Source organism: Lucilia sericata, unplaced genomic scaffold (genome assembly GCF_015586225.1).
Source record: "Lucilia sericata isolate MDLA Ls3-8-SP2 unplaced genomic scaffold, ASM1558622v1 Contig001576F_arrow, whole genome shotgun sequence".
NCBI lineage: Eukaryota > Metazoa > Arthropoda > Insecta > Diptera > Calliphoridae > Lucilia > Lucilia sericata.
The window spans coordinates 27,642-55,280 of NW_023995496.1; the positions used below are offsets into that span (position 1 = coordinate 27,642).

Sequence of the window (27,639 nt, forward strand, 5' to 3'; positions counted from 1 at the left end):
CATGAATTTTTCGACAGATTTTCTCGATGCGAGAATTACAGAAACGGGGCACTGGTTATCTAATTATGTTCTAGTTCTGTACTAGTTCTGTTCTAGTTCTGATCTAGTTCTGTTCTAGTTCTGTTCTAATTCTGTTCTAGTTCTGTTCTAGTTCTGTTCTAGTTCTGTTCTAGTTCTGTTCTAGTTCTGTTCTAGTTCTGTTCTAGTTCTGTTCTAGTTCTGTTCTAGTTCTGTTCTAGTTCTGTTCTAGTTCTGTTCTAGTTCTGTTCTAGTTCTGTTCTAGTTCTGTTCTAGTTCTGTTCTAGTTCTGCTCTAGTTCTGCTCTAGTTCTGTTCTAGTTCTGTTCTAGTTCTGTTCTAGTTCTGTTCTAGTTCTGTTCTAGTTCTGTTCTAGTTCTGCTCTAGTTCTGCTCTAGTTCTGTTCTAGTTCTGTTCTAGTTCTGTTCTAGTTCTGTTCTAGTTCTGTTCTAGTTCTAGTTCTGTTCTAGTTCTGTTCTAGTTCTAGTTCGGTTCTAGTTCTGTTCTAGTTCTGTTATAGTTCTGTTCTAGTTCTGTTCTAGTTCTGTTCTAGTTCTGCTCTAGTTCTGTTCTAGTTCTGTTCTAGTTCTGTTCTAGTTCTGTTCTAGTTCTGTTCTAGTTCTGTTCTAGTTCTAGTTCTGTTCTAGTTCAGTTCTAGTTCAGTTCTAGTTCTAGTTCTAGTTCTGTTCTAGTTCTGTTCTAGTTCTGTTCTAGTTCTGTTCTAGTTCTGTTCTAGTTCTTGTTCTAGTTCTAATCTAGTTCTATTCTAGTTCTAATCTAGTTCTATTCTAGTTCTATTATAGTTCTAGTTCTGGTTCAGTTCTAGTTCAGTTTATTTAAAAATATCTGGTTTCTTTGTCAAATACTGCTTAAATTACTCTCAGAAAATCTTGTGGGAATTTTTTTATTTTTGCCATCTTTTAATACTCTGTCATCGCTGTTGGTGGGTAAATTATTATTTAAATGAAATCTTTTTTAATTTTATTGTAGAAAAAATCTAAAATGTCACTTTAATACGGTGACATTGCTTAGAACCATATATGTAAATACCACTCAGAACTTTCTAAATTTCATTAATTCTTTTGCAACATATTTCTGTTACCCATTTTGGCACAATAATTGTCATAATAGCCGGCGCTCAATATCCCCAATTGATATAGAAATGCTCTCACACAGATAGAAATGAAAAGAAATACCAGTACTGACTGACATTTCAATCTACATAACTGTCGTTCTTTCTAGAAAATCTGTTTCTCAGCAGCTTACTCACAAAACTTTCCCACTTGATATTAATAATTTTTACTACACATTTCTAAAGCCTTTTTAAGCAAAATACTCTTTAGCTAGAAAGAAAAAACAAAACTCAGGCAGAATTTCTTAAATAGTCAGAGACTAAATCCCAAAAAGTATTAAATGGTTGAAAAAGAGAAAAAAATCAACATCTAATCAATAAATCAACTTTACCAAATAGTAAATAGCGCCAAAGTAGCCAATTGTTTGCACTGAGAAAAAAAAGAATTCAAAGTAAATCATACTGTGATATTTTTCAATTTTGTAATATATACTTCAGTTGTTTTTTTTATTTCTTTTTCTCTGCTTATTTTTACTTTATTTATTACAATTTTTAAATCGCATTGTGGTTTAAGCCGTCCGCACAACTACTGCTAGCACAACCACCACTATGCATGGGTTGTACTAATTTGGTCATTAATTGCATTTGTGTTGAGAGTACTCACGACTAAATTCTTGAAATACCCAAAAGGCATACCAAAAGCTCATAAATAATACACCACTTGAATAGCACCACTTGAATGCAATAAAGAAGATGAGGAGTTTAGAAGCAAAAAAAAACAAACTTAGATAATGGAAAAATAGATATAAGAAACTTATCTAGTAACGATCGATATTTAATAAATGTGCCAAAACAAGACATAGATGGTTAAAAACTACAATGAAGGTGTCTCTATGATGATCGGCTCTAAGATGACGACCGATGATCACATGATGATGGGGATCATCATCAGTTTAATAGAGGAAGGCGAAAAAAAGAACCAAATTAAAGAAAAATATATTGGTTGGGGGAAAATGTAATAAAGACTAGATTTCGGAGTAGAATATAGGGTAGACTATAGAACAAAGTATATACTATACTCTAGACTAGGCTATAGGTTAGATTATAGACTAGCTTACAGACTAGACTATAGACTAGACCATAGACCAGACAATAGACTTGATTATTGACTAGCATATAGACTATAGACTAGACTATAGACTAGACTATAGACTAGACTATAGACTAGACTATAGACTAGACTATAGACTAGACTATAGACTAGACTATAGACTAGACTATAGACTAGACTATAGACTAGACTATAGACTAGACTATAGGCTAGACTATAGACTAGACTATAGACTAGACTATAGACTAGACTATAGACTAGACTATAGACTAGACAATAGACCTAGACTATAGACTAGACTATAGACTAGACTATAGACTAGACTAGATAGACTATAGACTATAGACTAGACTATAGACTAGACTATGACTAGACTATATAGACTAACTATAGACAGACTATAGAACTAGACCTAGAGACTAACATAGACTAGACTATAGACTAGACTATAGACTAGACTATAGACTAGACTATAGACAGACTATAGACTAGACTATAGACTAGACTATAGACTAAGACTATAGATACTAGACTATAGACTAGACTATAGACTAGACTATAGACTAGACTATAGACTAGACTATAGACTAGACTATAGACTAGACTTAGACTACTATAGACTAGACTATAGACTAGACTATAGACTAGACTATAGACTAGACTATAGACTAGACTAGTAGACTAGACTATAGACTAGACTATAGACTAGACTATAGACTAGACTATAGACTAGACTATAGACTAGACTATAGACTAGACTATAGACTAGACTATAGACTAGACTATAGACTAGACTATAGACTAGACTATAGACTAGACTATAGACTAGACTATAGACTAGACTATAGACTAGACTATAGACTAGACTATAGACTAGACTATAGACTAGACTATAGACTAGACTACTATAGACTAGACTATAGACTAGACTATAGACTAGATTATAGACTAGACTATAGACTAGACTATAGACTAGACTATAGACTAGACTATAGACTAGACTATAGACTAGACTATAGACTAGACTATAGACTAGACTATAGACTAGACTATAGACTAGACTATAGACTAGACTATAGACTAGACTATAGACTAGACTATAGACTAGACTATAGACTAGACTATAGACTAGACTATAGACTAGACTATAGACTAGACTATAGACTAGACTATAGACTAGACTATAGACTAGACTATAGACTAGACTATAGACTAGACTATAGACTATATATATAGACTATAGACTAGACTATAGACTAGACTATAGACTAGACTATAGACTAGACTATAGACTAGACTATAGACTAGACTATAGACTAGACTATAGACTAGACTATAGACTAGACTATAGACTAGACTATAGACTAGACTATAGACTAGACTATAGACTAGACTATAGACTAGACTATAGACTAGACTATAGACTAGACTATACTAGACTATAGACTAGACTATAGACTAGACTATAGACTAGACTATAGACTAGACTATAGACTAGACTATAGACTAGACTATAGACTAGACTATAGACTAGACTATAGACTAGACTATAGACTAGACTATAGACTAGACTATAGGCTAGACTTAGGACTAGACTATAGACTAGACTATAGACTAGACTATAGACTAGACTATAGACTAGACTATAGACTAGACAATAGACTAGACTATAGACTAGACCTATAGACTAGACTATATACTGGACTATAGACTAGACTATAGACTGGACTATAGACCAGACTATAGACTAGACTATAGACTAGACTATAGACTAGACTATAGACTAGACAATTGACTAGACTATAGACTGGACTATGGACTGGACTATGGACTAAACTGTGTATTCTATAGACTCTAAACTAAATCAGCCACTTTTGCCTTCATCCAATAAAGATTTAAAATTAAAAAAAAAAAACAACATAAAAAACAAATAAACATATATTTTATTATAATGTTGTTTTTTATACGTTCAATATAAACGGCCTTTTTAAACATTTTCATAAGGTCTACTTTTGGTAAGATTAAGTACAAAGCAACAGCTCATAATATCAATAAAATGAAAAATACAAGACATAAAAAAACCATGAGTCTTCTAACCAAATAAATAGATATTTATATAAGGACGGCAATCACAAGTCGAGCAAACGTTTAACAGAGCTGTTCTTTTTTTACAAATGTCTCCTATTTTCTAATATTGTTTCTTTTTTTTCTTTTCATTTGCCATCCATATTGTCAAAACATTAGATGTCAACTTATCATTATCAATATGGTCATGCGCTGGTGTTTTTTAAACATTTTTACAAAGTAATCAAATACATGCAACCATAAGAATAACAAACAACAGCACAAACTTAAAGTATCTTTACAAGCGCTTAAGAGTTGCTACAAAACTTAAGCTACACACGCACAGTTTGTAACCATTTTTGCTGAAAATGATCGATGATGATGCTGCTTTTAGTATTTGGCTTCTATGTCTTAAGCTTTTTTATGAACTTTATTGACAAAAAAACGCAATACTCACAATTGTACGTAAACAAAGTTAGACAAACAAACGGCTTCTGTTCTCTATACCTCTATTGTATCTAGTTGAATTTGGTACCGCGTTATCGTTTTGTTTTATTGAACTTTTTTCTATATTTTTTTTATTTTATAAATGTGAAGTTTATATTGGTCAATTGACTTTTTGAATATGCAGCACATGTTGCAATCAAATTGCTGTAAAGCGTCAAATCTTTTACTTTTTTTGTCATCTTCTTATTTATGATCATGTCTTTTCAAATGTGACATTTTATTTAAAAAGACAAAAACTTAAAGAGATGAAAAGGAATTGTAAGAAAAAAAAAACTAAAGAAAGAAAAAGTTTTCATATCATTGTAACGAAGTATAAAGGAAATTGTAATGAAATGTTGCACTGATGGGTAAAAGTTTGACAAACGGAAGTGAATGTGTGTCATATTCGAAAAAGAATAAATAAATATGATTAACATTTTTAAGTTCAAGGACTTTGGAATCCTTTAAATTCTAGGATGGACAAATACTAGACCAAAGATTAGTAAATAGATTATGATATAGACTGGACTAAAGAGCACATACACTATACACCACACAATATTCTACAATATACACTAGATTATAGGCTAGACTATGGATTACACTTTGTGCTAGACTAAACTAAGACTTAACTATAGACTAGACAATAGAATAGGCCACAGACTAGACTATAGAATAGACTATAGACTATGCTATGGACTAGACTATAGGCAAGTCTATAGACTAGTCTATAAACTAGACTATAGAGTAGACTATAGACAAGACTATAGACTAGGCTAAAGACTAGACTATAGACTCGACTATAAACTAGACTAAATACTAGACTATAGACTACACTAGACTATAGACTAGACTATAGACTAGACTATAGACTAGACTACAGACTAGACTATAAACTAGACTATAGACTAGAATATAGACTAGACTATAGACTAGACTATAGCCTAGACCATAGACTAGACTATAGACTAGACTATAGACTAGAATATAGACTAGACTATAGACAAGACTAAAGACTAGAATATAGACTAGACTATAGACTAGACTATAGACTAGAATATAGACTAGACTATAGAGTAGACCATAGACAAGACTATAGACTATACTATAGGCTAGACTATAGACTAGACTATAGACTAGACTATAGACTAGACTATAGACTAGACTAGACTATAGACTAGACTATAGACTAGACTATAGACTAGACTATAGACTAGACTATAGACTAGACTATAGACTAGACTACTATAGACTAGACTATAGACTAGACTATAGACTAGACTACAGACTAGACTATAGACTAGACTATAGACTAGACTAGACTTAGACTAGACTATAGACTAGATTATAGACTAGACTATAGACTAGATTATAGACTAGACTATAGACTAGACTATAGACTAGACTATAAACTAGACTATAGACTAGACTATAGACTAGACTATTGACTAGACTATTGACTAGACTATAGACTAAACTATTGACTAGACTATAGACTAGACTATAGACTAGAATATAGACTAGAATATAGACTAGAATATAGACTAGACTATAGACTAGACTATAGACTAGACTATAGACTAGACTATAGACTAGACTATAGACTAGACTATAGACTAGACTATAGACTAGACTATAGACTAGACTATAGACTAGACTATAGACTAGACTATAGACTAGACTATAGACTAGACTATAGACTAGACTATAGACTAGACTATAGACTAGACTATAGACTAGACTATAGACTAGACTATAGACTAGACTATAGACTAGACTATAGACTAGACTATAGACTAGACTATAGACTAGACTATAGACTAGACTATAGACTAGACTATAGACTAGACTATAGACTAGACTATAGACTAGACTATAGACTAGACTATAGACTAGACTATAGACTAGACTATAGACTAGACTATAGACTATAGACTAGACTATAGACTAGACTATAGACTAGACTATAGACTAGACTATAGACTAGACTATAGACTAGACTATAGACTAGACTATAGACTAGACTATAGACTAGACTATAGACTATAGACTAGACTATAGACTAGACTATAGACTAGACTATAGACTAGACTATAGACTAGACTATAGACTAGACTATAGACTAGACTATAGACTAGACTATAGACTAGACTATAGACTAGACTATAGACTAGACTATAGACTAGACTATAGACTAGACTATAGACTAGACTATAGACTAGACTATAGACTAGACTATAGACTAGACTATAGACTAGACTAGACTAGACTATAGACTAGACTATAGACTAGACTATAGACTAGACTATAGACTATACTATAGAATATAGACTACACCATAGACTAGACCATAGACCTAGAATGTTGACTACTGAATAATATTATTGCGGCTCTGAAACTAATGCAGCATGACTAGACTATAGACTAGACTATAGACTAGACTATAGACTAGACTATAGACTAGACTATAGACTAGACTATAGACTAGACTATAGACTAGACTATAGACTAGACTATGGACTAGACTATAGACTAGACTATAGTCTAGACTTTAGACTATAGTCTAGACTTTAGACTAGACTATAGACTAGACTATAGACTAGACTATAGACTAGACTATAGACTATACTATAGAATATAGACTACACCGTAGACTAGACCATAGACCTAGAATGCTGACTACTGAATAATATTATTGCGGCTCTGAAACTAATGCAGCATGACTTTTAATTTGTAGTCCTTTCATGTTCCTTTTGTATAATTTTTCTAATAACTCTTAATTATTCTTATGAGAGAAATTAATTTTAAATAAATATTTATTTAATATAATTAAAGGAAAACTAAAAACAAAGCCAAAACAAAACAAAAAGAATCAACGGTTTTTTTTAAGTATAATAGAGCACGAAATCTTATTGCTACCGTATATGTTGGGTTAAGCTGTCAAATAGAAATTGATCGATTGCAAGAAAATGCCTTCATTGATAAATACACAATAAATCATTGTGTAATTTATAGTTGCTACGCGCAAATAGCAGTAAACGACATTTAAGGTGACTTACCATAATTTCACGCTCCACACAACAATAACAACGGCAACAACAACAAAACAGTAACAGCAGCATCGATAATAACAACAAAATCATCATATAACAATATGAAAAGATTGCCAGCAACATTGTTTAACATTAGATCACCATCGTCATCTAAACATCAACATCAGCAGCAGCTCAGCATAGTCATCACCAGTAGCAGCAACTGCAACAAAAACATTTAGTGACGCCAAGATTGTTTTTAAATGTTTTTTTTTTCAGATACATATCGATCGATCGAATTGAATGCAAGCATTACTTGTTGCATAAACTAAGAAAAAAAAAATACAAAACCAAAAGAAATTCACGTACTTGCAGCTACGAAAAAATTAATCTACAAGTTGAGATAATTTTGTGTTTTTTGTCAATGATTTGTAAAAACATACCCAGCTTGTTTGTTAGTAAATTTCACATAGTCTTTAAGTACTTAAAGCAATTATATGTTTGTTGGTCTTACTGTTGCATTTATTTGTCTAACTGTCTGGAAGGACGGACTTCCAAATAAACACCTAAATACACAAATCGCTGATAGTTTTTCATACTCATCGTACACCCATCATTATTGGATGGAGAGAGAAAGTTGGTATATTAAGTTGATTAAAGAGTATGTAATATTTTAAAATATTGCATATAATAGTATAGTATATAGTAGTATATAGACTAGACTATAGACTATACTATAGACTAGACTAGACTATGACTAGACTATAGACTAGACTATAGACTAGACTATAGACTAGACTATAGACTAGACTACAGACTAGACTATAGATTAGACTATAGACTAGACTATAGACTAAACTATAGACTATAGACTAGACTAGACTAGACTATAGACTAGACTATAGACTAGACTATAGACTAGACTATAGACTAGACTATAGACTAGACTATAGACTAGACTATAGACTAGACTATAGACTAGACTATAGACTAGACTAGACTATAGACTAGACTATAGACTAGACTAGACTATAGACTAGACTATAGACTAGACTATAGACTAGACTATAGACTAGACTATAGACTAGACTATAGACTAGACTATAGACTAGACTAGACTATAGACTAGACTATAGACTAGACTATAGACTAGACTATAGACTAGACTATAGACTAGACTATAGACTAGACTATAGACTAGACTATAGACTAGACTATAGACTAGACTATAGACTAGACTATAGACTAGACTATAGACTAGACTATAGACAGACTATAGACTAGACTATAGACTAGACTATAGACTAGACTATAGACTAGACTATAGACTAGACTATAGACTAGACTATAGACTAGAACTATAGACTAGACTATAGACAGACTATAGGACTAGACTATAGACTAGACTATAGACTAGACTATAGACTAGACTAGACTAGACTATAGACTAGACTATAGACTAGACTATAGACTAGACTATAGACTAGACTATAGACTAGACTATAGACTAGACTATAGGACTAGACTATAGACTAGACTATAGACTAGACTATAGACACTAGACTATAGACTAGACTATAGACTAGACTATAGACTAGACTATAGACTAGACTATAGACTAGACTATAGACTAGACTTATAGACTAGACTATAGACTAGACTATAGACTAGACTATAGACCTAGACTATAGACTAGACTATAGACTAGACTAGACTAGACTATAGACTAGACTATAGACTAGACTATAGACTAGACTATAGACTAGACTATAGACTAGACTATAGACTAGACTAGACTATAGACTAGACTATAGACTAGACTATAGACTAGACTATAGACTAGACTATAGACTAGACTATAGACTAGACTATAGACTAGACTATAGACTATACTATAGACTAGACTATAGACTACACTATAGACTAGACTATAGACTAGACTATAGACTACACTATAGACTAGACTATAGACTAGACTATAGACTAGACTATAGACTAGACTATAGACTAGACTATAGACTAGATCAATGATCGTATACAGAATATGGAGTGCCATCATTCCTAGCAGGCAACTCAAAGCCTTAATCTACCGATTCTTATAGTATTCTTCTTCAATTGATTTTTTTATTACTCAGCATCTTTTTTTGTTTAATTTTCAATGTTTAAGTTTTTCACCAAACTAAAACTAAATCGAAGTGACATTTGACGTGACAGTAATCAACAACGTGTCAAAATTAAATAACTGTCAGTTTAAATATGGCCACAAGAATTAGCGTCATGCATAGTGATATTGTCTGTATATGTTGTTGTATTAGTGGTGTTGCTGCTGCTACATGTCTAAACGACTGCCTTTAACTGCCAGCCAAATAGCCAACTTTGCTAAAAACCATCAGCATCATCATCTTCATCGCCACCATGGCCAGCTAGAGTAGGCCTCTAACATTGCCATCATCATCAACAGCAACAGTAAAAGGCAGCAGCAAATTGTAATAGAGGCAGCAACATCTTTTTACAACAACATTTACGTAGAATTATCAACATGCAACAAATGGTCACTACAAATATCAGGAGGAATGTTATAATTTATTTAAGCAAACCGAACGTTTACAAAAAAATTTCGTTTTTTTTTTTCTTTTTGTTGCTTTGCTAAAGACTGGAATGATTAGAAGCTGCAACATTAGCTGTTTGTTGCTGCAACCATTATTTGTAATAAAAAACATTATTTTCTTTATAAAAGGAGCCTTGAAAGGAGAGAGAGAAAAAAAGAAAGTGTGGGAAAAATTTGTTAGTAAAATTTTATTTAATTTTTGCAACTTTTTAATCTTCTAAATATGAATATTTCTAAATGAGAAAAAAAAGCAGAAAAAAAAAAACTAAACGGACGGGATTGCCTGTTAAGGTTGCTATGTCCAAATTTGGTTACGAGCAGCCTGTTTACATTGAAATGTTGCAATCGATATGTTATAGCAGTTGCAACTAGAAACAAATTTTTGGTAGCTTAAGACAGACACAGCATTGAGGCGTATAAATATTTGAATTTTTTCTTTCTACTGCAACTCAAATGTAGCAAGAAACAAGAGCATTACAAATCAGCATGCGTAAGCACGTTTATGGTCACCGATTAGTCAATGTCATCATACATTCATGTTGCACATTACGACTGTTGCATGGTAAAACTATAAACTCTAGTTTCTATGCAAAATATTTTTCTTCTCTAAGGCACATCACATTCTCTTCTTTATTTCTATTCTGTGTTTGAGTGTGTGTGTTTTATGGTTTTGTGGCATGAATGAGCTTTTGTATGTATATTACAGTTTTATTTGTATGAATTTAATATGAATGAGTGGCACATGCAACAATTCTTTTTATGTTTAAATTGAATTGTACATGTTGGCATTTGAAATGGTCTTAAATTGTAATTGTTCTGGTTGGATGTTTTTTTTTCGTTAAGAAGATGCAGATGAAGTGGTTTTTTATTTTTATGCTACGTTTTGGATGTTTGTGATTTGTGAGATTTTATTGTTGTGGAAAAAAAGCGTTTAAAAGTTGTTGCCACATAAAGCATAAGGAAACATTTTAATAAGTTGCTGTTGTTAGATTTGTGTAAGTAGAAGAAAGGAGTGGTGAGGTTCTGAAACATTTAGGGGGCTTATAAAATGTAAGGCTTAAAGTTTACTGTTTTATCTAGACTATAGTGCGTAATGGTCTTTGCTTTTGGGCCATAAACATACTAGACTTAAATCGATTTAGAGGTAAAGCTCAATTTAGGTTTAAAGTAAACTCGAGAAAAGCTCATTTAAGATATAAGAGTGACTTAGCCGTTTGAAGTCTAGCTTAAACGGTAATTCATTCATTTAAGCTTTATTTTACTTAATATATACCTAAAAGTTAACTGAAATTTAAGCTTAGCTTAAAGTAAATAGTCAAATGATTGAAGCTTAATTTGGATTTAATAAAAGCTTTCTATTGAAGAAAAACATAGGCTAGAGACACTACTTAGTTTAAAGCCTATCTTATGTTTAATAGAAACTTACAATTGAAGGACTATTTAGCCCTAAGATGATCCAACAATTGAAGCTTACTATAAGCTTACCAAATTAAAGCTTGAGTTAGCATAATAGAAACCTACAAATAAAGAACTATTTAGTCCTAAGATGACCCCACAATTCAAGCTTACTAAGGCTTTTCGTTAAAACTTAATGTGCTCTTAATAGAACGCTATGATCGTAGCTCAATTTAGGCTTAATAAAACCTTATGACTTAAGCTCAACTAAGACTTGAGAACCATACGATCGTTACTTAATTTAGTCTTAATAAAAACTTACGGCTTAAGCTCAAGCTCGACTAAGAGAGGCCTAGAGATGAAGCTCTTTCTTATACTTGAGAGATACCTAGAATTCAAGCTTAACTATGACTTGAGAGAGGCCTATAGGCCTCTTAATAGATCATGGCTCTATTTAGGCTTAATAAAACCTTATGACTTAAGCTCAACTAAGACTTGAGAGAGGCCTTCCAAAGGCTTTTCATTAAACTCAACTTGGGCTTAACAGAACCATTATTTAGTCCTAATAAAAACTTACGGCTTAAGCTTAAGCTCAACTAAGAGAGGCCTACAGATTAAGCTCTTTCATACACTTGAGAGAGACCTAGAATTCAAGCTTAACAATGACTTGAGAGAGGCCTATAGGCCTCTTAATAGAACCCTATGATCGCTGCTCTATTTAGGCTTAATAAAGCCTTATGACTTAAGCTCAACTAAGACTTGGCCTTCCAAAGGATTTCATTAAAGCTCAACTTGGACTTAATAGAACCATATGACCGTAACTTAATTTAGTCCTAATAAAAACTTACGGCTTAAGCTCATCTAAGACTGGAAAGAGGCCTACAGATTAAGCTCTTTCTTACTCTTGAGAGAGACCTAGAATTCAAGCTGACATCAGAGAGGCCTAGAGGACTCTTAATAGAACCTTATGATCTTAGCTCAATTTAGGCTTAATAAAACTTTATGACTTAAGCTCAACTGAGACTTGAGAGAGGCCTTCCAAAGGCTTTTCATTAAAGCTCAACTTGTACTTAAGAGAACCATACGATCGTAGCTTAATTTAGTATTAATAAAAACTTATGACTTAAGCAAAACTAAGTCTTGAGAGAGGCCTACAGTTGAAACTCTTTCGTAGACTTGAGAGAGACCTGACTTCGTGTATCTTCACGATTACAGCTAAACTAAGACAAGAGAAAGACTTTCCATAGAAGGTTAACTTAGACCTAAGGCAAGTCTTATATACGACCTAGATTAAGGCTTAGTATAAACAAATAATTAAAGCTTAATTATTTGTTTATACTAAGCATTGACTTGAGAAACACACGATTAAAGATTATCCTTAGAGCTAAACTAAGACAAGAGAAAGACTTCCTATAGGAGGTAAACTTAGGTTAAATATTTTAATTTAACTCCAATGTTGACTTAGAAGGCTTACGTTTAAAGCTTAACTTTGATGTGAAAGAAAGATAATGTTTAAAGCTTAATCTAGGCTTGATAGAGCACTTTCCTTAAAGCTCAACATCGAGAAGAGAATGTTCAAGTTAAAGGAAGGATATGCCTTTGATTGGAACGATTAAAGTTAAACTTAGGCTGAAGCTAAACTGTCATGTATTTGAAACCTTCGATTGGAGCACAATTTATATTATAAATAAAACTAAAATTAAAGCTCAACTTTGACTGATATAAAAAAAAGAATAAAGCTCCACTTATACTTGTGTCAGACATAGGATTGAAGTGTGTTATAGGCATGAATGAAGCTTAACGTCAAATTGGAAAATATAAACGATTAAAGCTTAACTTAAGCCTAACAGAGATGTAAAATTGAACCTGCAATTAGACTAGATAGAGATTCCTATAATTAAAACCCTATAAAGGAGTATTTAAACTAAACAATCTAGGCTGAAAATGAAGCCCTCATTAACTATTACAAATCAAAGATAATATTTTTATTTAAAAACTATTAAATGAAAATTTTTAAACTCTTAATTTTGTTTCTCTACTACAGCTCTTTAGTTGCCCCAAATCTATGTCAAACTATAACTTAACAAAATTCCCATTAAAATCCTTTTATTTGCTCTTTAAAACCATAAAAAATTAAAATTTTCACACTACGCCCTTAAAAACCTAGCAAATTTAAAACATATTTGCAAACAAAAATCAAAGAAATTTACAATAGCAGTGATTTTAAAATTTATAGCAAAATAATGATCATAATATTGTTGACAATTCGTTACAGCTGTTGAGTGGCAACAAAACAAACAACTACAACAGCAGCAGCAGCAGTAAATGCAACAAAAAGAAAAAAAAAAACGTTTTGAAAGATGAACACTAAAATCAAAATCGATAAAATATGATCTTATAACCCTAGATTTATTTTCACTTTCAATACTGTTATATAGAGTTTATGGTATCGACTAGGAAAATATATAAAAGAAAAACTGAAATGAAAAGAATAGTGTGTGTGTGTGAGTGTGTTTGCTTACAAATAATTTATGACTTTTTCAACTAGTTTAACAAAACAATACAATAGTTAAATGATAATGGCATTTCAAAATACATTAATCAATAAATTTGTTTTAATGTCAACAAACATACACACAAACGAACGAACGGAGAGACAGACAGACACACACGGAAAAACAACAATGGTAGCATCATCATCACAAGATTTAATGACAATAGCTATCATACTAAGAGTGAATTTAGTTTAGTTGGCAGTGAGGGTCCATATACTAAAATATTTATGTCAAGGTGTGAAGCATTAGAAAATGCAGTTTACTAGACTTCGCCACTAAGAATGCTACAGAGAGAGAGGGAGAGCGGAAGAGCTAGAGTTGTACAACTGAAGTTCAACTTAAAGATCAAAGAGCTCTATAAATAAGCTTAAGTAAGGCTTCAGAAATACTTGCGATTAAAGATCAGGAATTAAAAGACGTAGAATTGAAGTCTAACTTGATTTAAAGTATAACTTAGACTTAAAAAAGATGTACAATTGAAGCCCAACTTAGACATAAGCTTAACATAGGCTTTATATAAACCAAATAATGAAGCTCTGCTTAGCCTTGAGACATACTTAAGTTGGAAGATTTACTTAAACTTTAGATAACCCTATAAATTGGCTCAACTAGGATTTGAGAAAGACTTGCGATTGAAGCTTAACTTAGCCTTATTATAGACTGCAGTTGAAGCTTGAATTAAACTCAAAGAAATGCTGCGACTGTAGATTTAAGAGACCGACGATTAAGGACTTTAGAAAAATCTATGATTGAGGCTCAAATAAGACTTGAGAGAGATCTAAGATTAAAGCTTAACTTAAAGATGCAATTCAATTGAGGTTAAACTTTAGGGAAATATACAAGAACTTGGGAAAGACTTAAGAAGCAAGCTGCAATTAAAGCTCAACTTAGACTTAAAAAAATATGATTAAAGTCTAACTTAGATATCGAGGAGATCTAAGGTCAAATTAGACTTGATTAAGACCTATGATTAAAGCCCAACATAGACATAACTTCAAGCTCAACTTAGGCTTCATACAAATCAATTATTTAAGCTCAGCTTAGCCTAAAGAAACGATTGACGTTCAACTTAAACTCAAAATAGTTTAGGACTAGGGAGATACAATTGACTGAAGCTTAGCATAGACTCATATTAGATCTAGGATTAAAGCTCTACTTAGACTGCAGAGAAAGCTGAGATTTAAGCTTAAAGAAATATTTGATATTGAAGCTTAATTTAAAGCTATTATTGCTTGGGATTTTCGAGAAGTTGATCAGATTGTTGTCTTTGCTTCCATAACTAAGATTAGAAAAATTGCCCATCACTGCCTATGAGCATGACTATCTTTCACATTAACAACATATTGCTAATATTGCCGACATGTACTACATACCACAAAAAAAAAACAAACTATAGTTTTAGATTTTTGTACATCAAAAGCAACAAAAGAATTAATGTTGTGTACACATTTACTAACACACAGTGGGGCAGAATGGAAATTTTTTGGAAATAAATCTGGCATTTCTAAACGGCTGATCCGATCGGGATAAAATTTGGCGTGAGCGTAGCCAAGGAGTATTCGAGTTTAAGTTTTGAAGATGAACCCTGCAGATGCCCCAGGGACGGCGCTGTGGCGGCTCAAAGTAGGGTACCTACGACATGTAAAATTTTTAAACTCGTGCCATTTTTTTGTTTTTCACCCAAATACAAAGATTTTTATATTTTGTGAAAGCGCTCGACGAGATCTTGAAAAAACATGCTTGGACATACTACTTATCTCTTATAATATCCGAGTTATAGGCATTTAAAAATTTAGTGATACAAAATTTAGCATACCTTGGTCCGCCTTTTTTTGAATACCGGGCGTAATTTTGAACCAAATGGACTCAATTTTTTCTTGTTAGTTAGACAACAAAATTTCCAATAATATACAAAAAATTTCAGATCAATATTGTTTACAGATCCAAAAATATACGTTTTTTAATTTAATAATTCAAAAAATTTTAGATTTTTGGCGTTTTTTTGCCAAAAATGGGTCTTAACTCTTTTATTAATAAAATAAAATTTTTATTAAGAACATATAACAATTTTATAGTTTTCTAAAAGGTATCTTTACGCAGAACGCTTTGGCGTAAAAAACTTGTCCTATCTTTTGAAAATGTTGCCACTGCGTCCTTCCGAATATGACCTATTTTTTATCAAAACTTCAACTTTGGGCGACATGTTCTAAAATCCCAAAGCTGGGATCAGAAAACTGAAAGCAGTTTTGGAAACCTCAATATGTTTTCTATTTACTCCAAAAGTATTTTCCCAGCCCTGAAAGAAATGTGGACCCTATGGGCAAAAAAGTAAAAAATCCCATTTTTGGGATTTTCATTCCTATTTTTGGGAATTGCGGGATGCCCTTTGACCTTTTCAATTTTTTTTTTTGCATATTCTTATTTGAAATGACAAATTTAACAAGCGTTGAAAATTTCATTGAGTTTTATTCATAAATAAAGATTTTGTCATATATTACATATTTGTTTAATTTCTAAAACTATGATTTATATCAAAATTTTAATAGGATCGCAGATAGCTACAACAATTTAGTCCATATTTATCCCTTAATATCATTTTTTAGTTAGATATGGAAATTCTCGACCCTTTACAAAAAATTTCAAGCCAATATCTCAATTACATTCAAAAATATGTTCATTTAAACCTGTGTCCTTTAATTTCATCTTTTTCATATTTTAGTATTAAGTATGACAGCACATATTTAAATCTTATATTTACCTATTTTCTATTTGTTTGCTTATCCTTATAATTGAAAGGTCCTATTATGCTTAAATTTTCAAAAATTTATAACTATTTTTACCTAAATATGAAAAAGATGAAATTAAAGGACACAGGTTTAAATGAACATATTTTTGAATGTAATTGAGATATTGGCTTGAAATTTTTTGTAAAGGGTCGAGAATTTCCATATCTAACTAAAAAATGATATTAAGGGATAAATATGGACTAAATTGTTGTAGCTATCTGCGATCCTATTAAAATTTTGATATAAATCATAGTTTTAGAAATTAAACAAATATGTAATATATGACAAAATCTTTATTTATGAACAAAACTCAATGAAATTTTCAACGCTTGTTAAATTTGTCATTTCAAATAAGAATATGCAAAAAAAAAAATTGAAAAGGTCAAAGGGCATCCCGCAATTCCCAAAAATAGGAATGAAAATCCCAAAAATGGGATTTTTTACTTTTTTGCCCATAGGGTCCACATTTCTTTCAGGGCTGGGAAAATACTTTTGGAGTAAATAGAAATTATATTGAGGTTTCCAAAACTGCTTTCAGTTTTCTGATCCCAGCTTTGGGATTTTAGAACATGTCGCCCAAAGTTGAAGTTTTGATAAAAAATAGGTCATATTCGGAAGGACGCAGTGGCAACATTTTCAAAAGATAGGACAAGTTTTTACGCCAAAGCGTTCTGCGTAAAGATACCTTTTAGAAAACTATAAAATTGTTATATGTTCTTAATAAAAATTGTATTTTATTAATAAAAGAGTTAAGACACATTTTTGGCAAAAAAACGCCAAAAATCTAAAATTTTTTGAATTTTTAAATTAAAAAACGTATATTTTTGGATCTGTAAACAATATTGATGTGAAATTTTTTGTATATTATTGGAAATTTTGTTGTCTAACTAACAAGAAAAAATTGAGTCCATTTGGTTCAAAATTAGGCCCGGTATTCAGAAAAAGGCGGACCAAGGTATGCTAAATTTTGTATCACTAAATTTTTAAATGCCTATAACTCGGATATTATAAGAGATAAGTAGTATGTCCAAGCATGTTTTTTCAAGATCTCGTCGAGCGCTTTCACAAAATATAAAAATCTTTGTATTTGGGTGAAAAACAAAAAAATGGCACGAGTTTAAAAATTTTACATGTCGTAGGTACCCTACTTTGAGCCGCCACAGCGCCGTCCCTGGGGCATCTGCAGGGTTCATCTTCAAAACTTAAACTCGAATACTCCTTGGCTACACTCACGCCAAATTTTATCCCGATCGGATCAGCCGTTTAGAAATGCCAGATTTATTTCCAAAAAATTTCCATTCTGCCCCACTGTGTAACAGTACACAACAAGGATAACAATAGCTTAAAATTCTAACTCAAGTCCTTTTGACTTAAGAGGTGTTAATAACAACAATAATAAGAACAAACAATAATGGAAAAAACAACTTACACATACAATATAGTGAACTATTTTTATTATGTTAGCTCTTTCATTGCTTTAGTACTTAAACAAAAGATCATTTCTATTACAAACACTATGTATTTGTCTGCTGCCCATTTAGCACCTTCTTTTGTTGTCACAACATTTTATAGAAAAAACGAAAAACAGATAATAGTACATACTCATAAATGTAGTATGAGTGTATGTATTGTCTTTTTAATGTTGTATGTGGCAAGTATGAACAAATATTGCGTATTTATTGTATAAGTGTTCATTAAAGCAGCTGTTTAATTGTTGATTTTTAGCCATTGAAGTGTTCGCGTTACAAACTGGCTAGTGTTTAATCGTGTGGAAACAATAGGAGTGGTTTTCATTATAATTTTTGGAAAATTTTGTTTAGCACATTAACACTTTGGTAAGTTTTTTGTTAAAAGAATTTTAGGATTTTTTTTTAAATTTGTAGTGATTATATTAAATCTACCAAGTCCAACAATTGTTGTTTAAGTTTGAGTTAATGAAATCAAAACAAATCAAACAGATAGGATTTAAATTCAATATAGGAAAGTAGAACTGAAGTAGAACTGAACTAGAACTGAACTAGACCTAGAACTGAACTAGAACTAGAACTGAACTAGAACTGAACTAGAACTGAACTAGAACTGAACTAGAACTGAACTAGAACTGAACTAGAACTGAACTAGAAACTGAACTAAGAACTGAACTAGAACTGAACTAGAAACTGAACTAGAACTGAACTAAACTGAACTAGAACGAACTAGAACTGAACTAGAACGGAACTAGAACTGAACTAGAACTGAACAGACTGAACTAGAACGGAACTAGAAACTGAACTAGAACTGAACTAGAACTGAACTAGAACTGAACTAGAACTGAACTAGAACTGAACTTAGAACTGAACTAGAACTGAACTAGAACTGAACTAGAACTGAACTAGAACTGAACTAGAACTGAACTAGAACTGAACTAGAACTGAACTAGAACTGAACTAGAACTGACTAGAACTGAACTAGAACTGAACTAGAACTGAACTAGAACTGAACTAGAACTGAACTAGAACTGAACTAGAACTGAACTAGCTAGAACTGAACTAGAACTGACTAGAACTGAACTAGAACTGAACTAGAACTGAACTAGAACTGAACTAGAAACTGAACTAGAACTGAACTAGAACTGAACTAGAACTGAACTAGAACTGAACTAGAACTGAACTAGAACTGAACTAGACTGAACTAGAACTGAACTAGAACTGAACTAGAACTGAACTAACTGAACTAGAACTTGAACTAGAACTGAACTTGAACTGAAACTAGAACCGAACTAGAACTGAACTAGAACTGAACTAGAACGAACTAGAACTGAACTAGAACTGAACTAGAACTAGAATCTGACTGAACTAGAACTGAACTAGAACTGAACTAGAACTGAACTAGAACTGAACTGAACTGAACTAGAACTGAACTAGAACTGAACTAGAACTGAACTAGAACTGAACTAGAACTGAACTAGAACTGAACTAGAACTGAACTAGAACTGAACTAGAACTGAACTAGAACTGAACTAGAACTGAACTAGAACTGAACTAGAACTGAACTAGAACTGAACTAGAACTGAACTAGAACTGAACTAGAACTGAACTAGAACTGAACTAGAACTGAACTACTGAACTAGAACTATAGAACTGAACTAGAACTGAAATAGAACTGAACTAGAACTGAACTAGAACTGAACTAGAACTGAACTAGAACTGAACTAGAACTGAACTAGAACTGAACTAGAACTGAACTAGAACTGAACTAGAACTGAACTAGAACTGAACTAGAACTGAACTAGAACTGAACTAGAACTGAACTAGAACTGAACTAGAACTGAACTAGAACTGAACTAGAACTGAACTAGATCTGAACTAGAACTGATCTAGAACTTGGACTGGAACTGATTACAATATTTTTTGTCTTGTTTTCTATTAATTCATATCATACACTTGCTCGTCTAGCTTTTTAATTCAAATTTATGCCTCACATTATTTAAACAGGTCTATCGGTTATTTTAAATTTTATCGCATATCTTAACTTTCAACTGTTTTGTTTATAATAAATTGTTTTTTATTACAATATTTTTCTACTATAATATAAACTTTTTATGGTTCATTAATTTATGTTGTCTGCTGTTATATATTTATTTGATAAGATTTTATTACTTGAAAAAGATAAATTTTTATTAACATTTATGCTAATATTTAGATCAAATAAAATTAAAATGAAATAAATTTTTGAAAAATATGGTAGGCTTTTTTGTTTGATGATAAGAAAAAGTGATATTTGAAAAGCAGCTAGATTTAGATTTAATCAAAATAAATGGTGGACAACAAAACTGTCAAATAGTTATGTAAAACAGATTTGTTTGTTACACTTCAAACACTGTTAAGTTTGTGTATAACAGACCATGTTGAAAGTGTAGGTTTGACTGTTAACTTTATTTAGCAGAGGTTGTAACTGCTAGGAGAATTATGTTAGTTAGTGTAATTAATATCTTATAAGAATTTGACTGAGTAATTCAAACTTTCATAAAGTTTTTTCTTTTATATAAAAACTTTATATTTTAGCTTTTTCTTTTGAAATAGAAAAAATAACTTTTCTCCTCCGTCACACTTATCATTTTCTTATGGTTATTAAAATATTTCTATATGGAAAATTTCCTCGGCAATTAATGAAGAAAAAAAAAAAACCAAGATATTTATTATTGACATACATGTCTAAGGATTTTACGCTTTTTACTAAGGAGACCGAACGACTGACAAAAATGTCAATATAATTGTCAATGATAAATCTACAAAAATAGTACCGCTATTATAATATCAACTTCAAAAGTGTCTTGGCGAGTAGTAATAGATTTTTTCCTCAAGCAATCGACAATTTCCAATTTTTTTTCATTTTGACTACCTCACCATATTAGCTGGTAATGTAAAGACACCTAGAGCAAAGATGTTAAACCATTTTTGTCATATTTAACACCAATGATCATAACCATATGTGTGCTGCTGCTAACAGATATCAGCTTAAAGTATGAAAAACAGAATTGAATTAAAGAAAAAAAAAAAAAAAAATTTCAACTTACAATATATAAGAGTGAAATGTTGCGATAGCAATCAGCAATGTAATGGTTTTATCTGATTTACGCACTTCATATTGTTGCAACATACATACAGTTAATTAATACATCTCTCTTTTAAGCTAAAAAGCCATACCATAACTAGAATGAACATTTGGTTTTGTTGCTGTTGATTTTCAGTGGCTTTAAGTTAAGTGTAATAGGAAACTAGAGGAGATTTATTGTAAGTGGTAAAAGAACGACTAGAAAATAATGCTATGATCTAGTCTATAGTCTAGTCTATATTCTAGTCTATAGTCTAGTTTATAGTCTAGTCTATAGTCTAGTCTATAGTCTAGTCTATAGTCTAGTCTATAGTCTAGTCTATAGTCTAGTCTATAGTCTAGTCTATAGTCTATTCTATAGTCTATTCTATAGTCTAGTCTATAGTCTAGTCTATAGTCTAGTCTATAGTCTAGTCTATAGTCTAGTATATAGTCTAGTCTATAGTCTTGTCTATAGTCTAGTCTATAGTCTAGTCTATAGTCTAGTCTATATCTAGTCTATAGTCTAGTCTATAGTCTAGTCTATAGTCTAGTCTATAGTCTAGTCTATAGTCTAGTCTATAGTCTAGTCTATAGTCTAGTCTATATTGTCTATATCTAGTCTATAGTCTAGTCTAGTTTAGTCTAGTCTATAGTCTAGTCTATAGTCTAGTCTATAGTCTAGTCTATAGTCTAGTCTAATCTATAGTCTAGTCTAGTCTAGTCTAGTCTAGTCTAGTCTAGTCTATAGTCTAGTCTAGTCTATAGTCTAGTCTAGTCTATAGTCTAGTCTATAGTCTAGTCTATAGTCTAGTCTATAGTCTAGTCTATAGTCTAGTCTATAGTCTTGTTTATAGTCTAGTCTATAGTCTAGTCTATAGTCTAGTCTATAGTCTAGTCTATAGTCTAGTCTAGTCTAGTCTATAGTCGTCTATAGTCTAGTCTATAGTCTAGTCTATAGTCTAGTCTATAGTCTAGTCTATAGTCTAGTCTATAGTCTAGTCTATAGTCTAGTCTATAGTCTAGTCTATAGTCTAGTCTATAGTCTAGTCTATAGTCTAGTCTATAGTCTAGTCTATAGTCTAGTCTATAGTCTAGTCTATAGTCTAGTCTATAGTCTAGTCTATAGTCTAGTCTATAGTCTAGTCTATAGTCTAGTCTATAGTCTAGTCTATAGTCTAGTCTATAGTCTAGTCTATAGTCTAGTCTATAGTCTAGTCTATAGTCTAGTCTATAGTCTAGTCTATAGTCTAGTCTATAGTCTAGTCTATAGTCTAGTCTATAGTCTAGTCTATAGTCTAGTCTATAGTCTAGTCTATAGTCTAGTCTATAGTCTAGTCATAGTCTAGTCTATAGTCTAGTCTATAGTCTAGTCTATAGTCTAGTCTATAGTCTAGTCTATAGTCTAGTCTATAGTCTAGTCTATAGTCTAGTCTATAGTCTAGTCTATAGTCTAGTCTATAGTCTAGTCTATAGTCTAGTCTATAGTCTAGTCTATAGTCTAGTCTATAGTCTAGTCTATAGTCTAGTCTATAGTCTAGTCTATAGTCTAGTCTATAGTCTAGTCTATAGTCTAGTCTATAGTCTAGTCTATAGTCTAGTCTATAGTCTAGTCTATAGTCTAGTCTATAGTCTAGTCTATAGTCTAGTCTATAGTCTAGTCTATAGTCTAGTCTATAGTCTAGTCTATAGTCTAGTCTATAGTCTAGTCTATAGTCTAGTCTATAGTCTAGTCTATAGTCTAGTCTATAGTCTAGTCTATAGTCTAGTCTATAGTCTAGTCTATAGTCTAGTCTATAGTCTAGTCTATAGTCTAGTCTATAGTCTAGTCTATAGTCTAGTCTATAGTCTAGTCTATAGTCTAGTCTATAGTCTAGTCTATAGTCTAGTCTATAGTCTAGTCTATAGTCTAGTCTATAGTCTAGTCTATAGTCTAGTCTATAGTCTAGTCTATAGTCTAGTCTATAGTCTAGTCTATAGTCTAGTCTATAGTCTAGTCTATAGTCTAGTCTATAGTCTAGTCTATAGTCTAGTCTATAGTCTAGTCTATAGTCTAGTCTATAGTCTAGTCTATAGTCTAGTCTATAGTCTAGTCTATAGTCTAGTCTATAGTCTAGTCTATAGTCTAGTCTATAGTCTAGTCTATAGTCTAGTCTATAGTCTAGTCTATAGTCTAGTCTATAGTCTAGTCTATAGTCTAGTCTATAGTCTAGTCTATAGTCTAGTCTATAGTCTAGTCTATAGTATCTAGTCTATAGTCTAGTCTATAGTCTAGTCTATAGTCTAGTCTATAGTCGTCTATAGTCTAGTCTACAGTCTAGTCATAGTCTAGTCTATAGTCTAGTCTATAGTCTAGTCTATAGTCTAGTCTATAGTCTAGTCTATAGTCTAGTCTATAGTCTAGTCTAGTATAGTCTAGTCTATAATCTAGTCTATAGTCTAGTCCTATAGTCTAGTCTATAGTCTAGTCTATAGTCTAGTCTATAGTCTAGACTATAGTTCTAGTCTATAGTCTAGTCTATAGTCTAGTCTATAGTCTAGGCTCTATAGTCTAGTCTATAGTCTAGTCTATAGTCTAGTCTATAGTCTAGTCTAGTCTAGTCTATTGTCTTGTCTATAGTCTAGTCTATAGTCTAATCTATAGTCTAGTCTATAGTGTGGTCTATTATTTAGTTTACAGTCTAGTCTATAGTCTAGTCTATAGCCTAGTCTTAGTCTACTCTATGGCCTAGTCTATAGTCTAGTCTATAGTCTAGTCTATTGCCTAGTCTATAGTCTAGTCTATAGTCTGGTCTGTAGTCTAATCTATAGTCTAGTCTAATGGTTTAGTCTATAGTCTAGTCTATAGTTTAGTCTGTAGTCTAGTCTATAGTTCAGTCTATAGTCTAGTCTGGACTGCTGTCTTGTTAGTTTGGGTTACGGTTTGTTGTCGAGTCTTTAGTTTGGGATATAGTTTAGTCGTTAGTTTTGGCTATATTCGAGATCGCAATATATCCTTTAGTCTAGATCACAGTTCCTGGACCACATCGGGATCACTTGCCTCAATATAGGATGTAGCAAACTCTTCCCTAAACAAATAATATCTTATAGTTTTATTTCTAATACAAAGCCAAATTAAATACATAAGGTGTTGGTGGTTATGGTCAAGCACAATTTTGCTGTCTTAGTTTTAGTTTTATATTGTTGTAGTTTTTCCAATACAAACTGTTATTGTTATAGTTGTTTTCTTAGTTTTTAACAAGAAAAATTGTTAGTAACAGAGCTGTGAAAATTGTTTGAAGTTTTTTCAACAAACCATATCTCAACAATATATACACACAGAACTTTGTTTTATTTCTTTTAAAGTTTTTTTCTTTTTGCAAAAGTTGTCAACTATTTCTTTTTAGCAAAAAAAAAAATTGGTTCGTGTCTTTTAAGCACTTTGTGTTACAAATATAACAAAACAGACAAACAGACAGCAGAAGAAGTAACCAACAACATATCTGAAAAAAAAAACTTTTATTTACTTTAAAGTGTTGCGCTCTGCATAAATTTATGTAATCGTTTGTTACCATTTTCAGTTATTGCTCGACATTTTTAGTTAATACGCGTGCTTTTTGAAGTTTGGTTTATTCTTCACGTTCATGTTGTTTTTCTATAATTTTTTTTTCTATTTGATTTTTGTTATGTCTTTAGGGGGGTTACTCTAGAGTATTGTTTGTTAATATGTGTCGTCTTTTATGGCCGTGGCTATGTTGCGGTATTCTGCGTGTCTTTTTTCTTAGTTTTTTTTTTATTTGCTTCTTTGTGTGTCTTAAAGTTATGCCTACTATGGCCTACACATAGTTTATGGTTAAAAAAAATTAGAAGTAAAAAATCTGTTGTTAACTTAAAAAGTATAATTACATTAGTGTTAAAAGTTTGCGAACCTAAAAGCGAACGTGTTGCAATGTCAAACGAACTGAATGTGTGAAGATTTGGTTTTTGGAAAAACCAAAAATATTATGAATCATTGATTCATTAGAAATACAAGTGAGTGAGTGACCTTAAGAAAAATAAAGACAGATGTTGCCAAAAGAAGGTGATAATCCTTTTACACAATCTGAAATTATTATTTTCTTTAACTATTGAGAAAATTTGCTTTAAAATGTTCCTTAAAAACGAAAGACTTAAGACACAAACTTTATTAATAATTTTGGAAAAAGAGGTCAATTTTGGAATATTTTTGAAGCCTATAGTCTAGACTAGTGTTTAGTTTAGTCTATGGTCTACATTAGTATAAAGTCTAGACCTTAAAGGAAATAAAAACCCAGATGTTGCCAAAAAACAAGAAAATCCTTTTATATGACCTGAAATTAGGGTTTTGTTAACTATTGAAACAAATTGTTTTAAAATGTTCCTTAAAACGAAAGACTTAAGACACAAACTTTATTAATAATTTTGGAAAAAGAGGTCAATTTTAGAATATTTTTGAAGCCTATAGTCTAGACTAGTGTATAGTTTATCTATGGTCTAGACTAGTGTATAGTCCAGTGTATAGTCTAGACTAGTCTTTAGTTTAGTCTCTAATCTAGAGCAGTCCATAGTCTGGAGTATAGTCTAATCTATATTCTAGCCTATAGTCTAGTCTATAGTCTAGTCGATAGTCTAGTCTCGTCTAGTCTATAGTCTAGTCAATAGTCTAGTCAATAGTCTAGTCAATAGTCTAGTCTATAGTCTAGTCTATAGTCTAGTCTATAGTCTAGTCTATAGTCTAGTCTATAGTCTAGTCTATAGTCTAGTCTATAGTCTAGTCTATAGTCTAGTCTATAGTCTAGTCTATAGTCTAGTCTATAGTCTAGTCTATAGCCTAGTCTATAGTCTAGTCTATAGTCTAGTCTATAGTCTAGTCTATAGTCTAGTCTATAGTCTAGTCTATAGTCTAGTCTATAGTCTAGTCTATAGTCTAGTCTATAGTCTAGTCTATAGTCTAGTCTATAGTCTAGTCTATAGTCTAGTCTATAGTCTAGTCTATAGTCTAGTCATAGCTAGTCTATAGTCTAGTCTATAGTCTAGTCTCTAGTCTAGTCTATAGTCTAGTCTATAGTCTAGTCTATAGTCTAGTCTATAGTCTAGTCTATAGTCATAGTCTAGTCTATAGTCTAGTCTATAGTCTAGTCTATAGTCTAGTCTATAGTCTAGTCTATAGTCTAGTCTATAGTCTAGTCTAAGTCTAGTCTATAGTCTAGTCTATAGTCTAGTCTATAGTCTAGTCTATAGTCTAGTCTATAGTCTAGTCTATAGTCTAGTCTATAGTCTAGTCTATAGTCTAGTCTATAGTCTAGTCTATAGTCTAGTCTAAGTCTAGTCATAGTCTAGTCTATAGTCTAGTCTATAGTCTAGTCTATAGTCTAGTCTATAGTCTAGTATAGTCTAGTCTATAGTCTAGTCTATAGTCTAGTCTATAGTCTAGTCTATAGTCTAGTCTATAGTCTAGTCTATAGTCTAGTCTATAGTCTAGTCTATAGTCTAGTCTAGTCTAGTCTATAGTCTAGTCTATAGTCTAGTCTATAGTCTAGTCTATAGTCTAGTCTATAGTCTAGTCTATAGTCTAGTCTATAGTCTAGTCTATAGTCTAGTCTATAGTCTAGTCTATAGTCTAGTCTATAGTCTAGTCTATGTCTAGTCTATAGTTAGTCTATAGTCTAGTCTATAGTTAGTCTATAGTTAGTCTATAGTCTAGTCTATAGTCTAGTCTATAGTCTAGTCTATAGTCTAGTCTATAGTCTAGTCTATAGTCTAGTCATAGTCTAGTCTATAGTATAGTCTATAGTCTAGTCTATAGTCTAGTCTATAGTCTAGTCTATAGTCTAGTCATAGTCTAGTCTTAGTCTAGTCTATAGTCTAGTCTATAGTCTAGTCTATAGTCTAGTCTATAGTCTAGTCTATAGTCTAGTCTCTAGTCTAGTCTATAGTCTAGTCT

General features: G+C 31.8%; 1 long non-coding RNA gene across 1 annotated transcript in view; it reads right to left on the minus strand.

Moving 5' to 3' along the window:
- Positions 1–27,639, minus strand: part of LOC119611988 — a 77,276-nt gene that overhangs the window by 8,524 nt on the left and 41,113 nt on the right. The window contains exon 2 of the long non-coding RNA XR_005232101.1: positions 7,810–8,005. This is a non-coding gene — a long non-coding RNA (uncharacterized LOC119611988). The remainder of the gene's footprint in view (positions 1–7,809; positions 8,006–27,639) is intronic.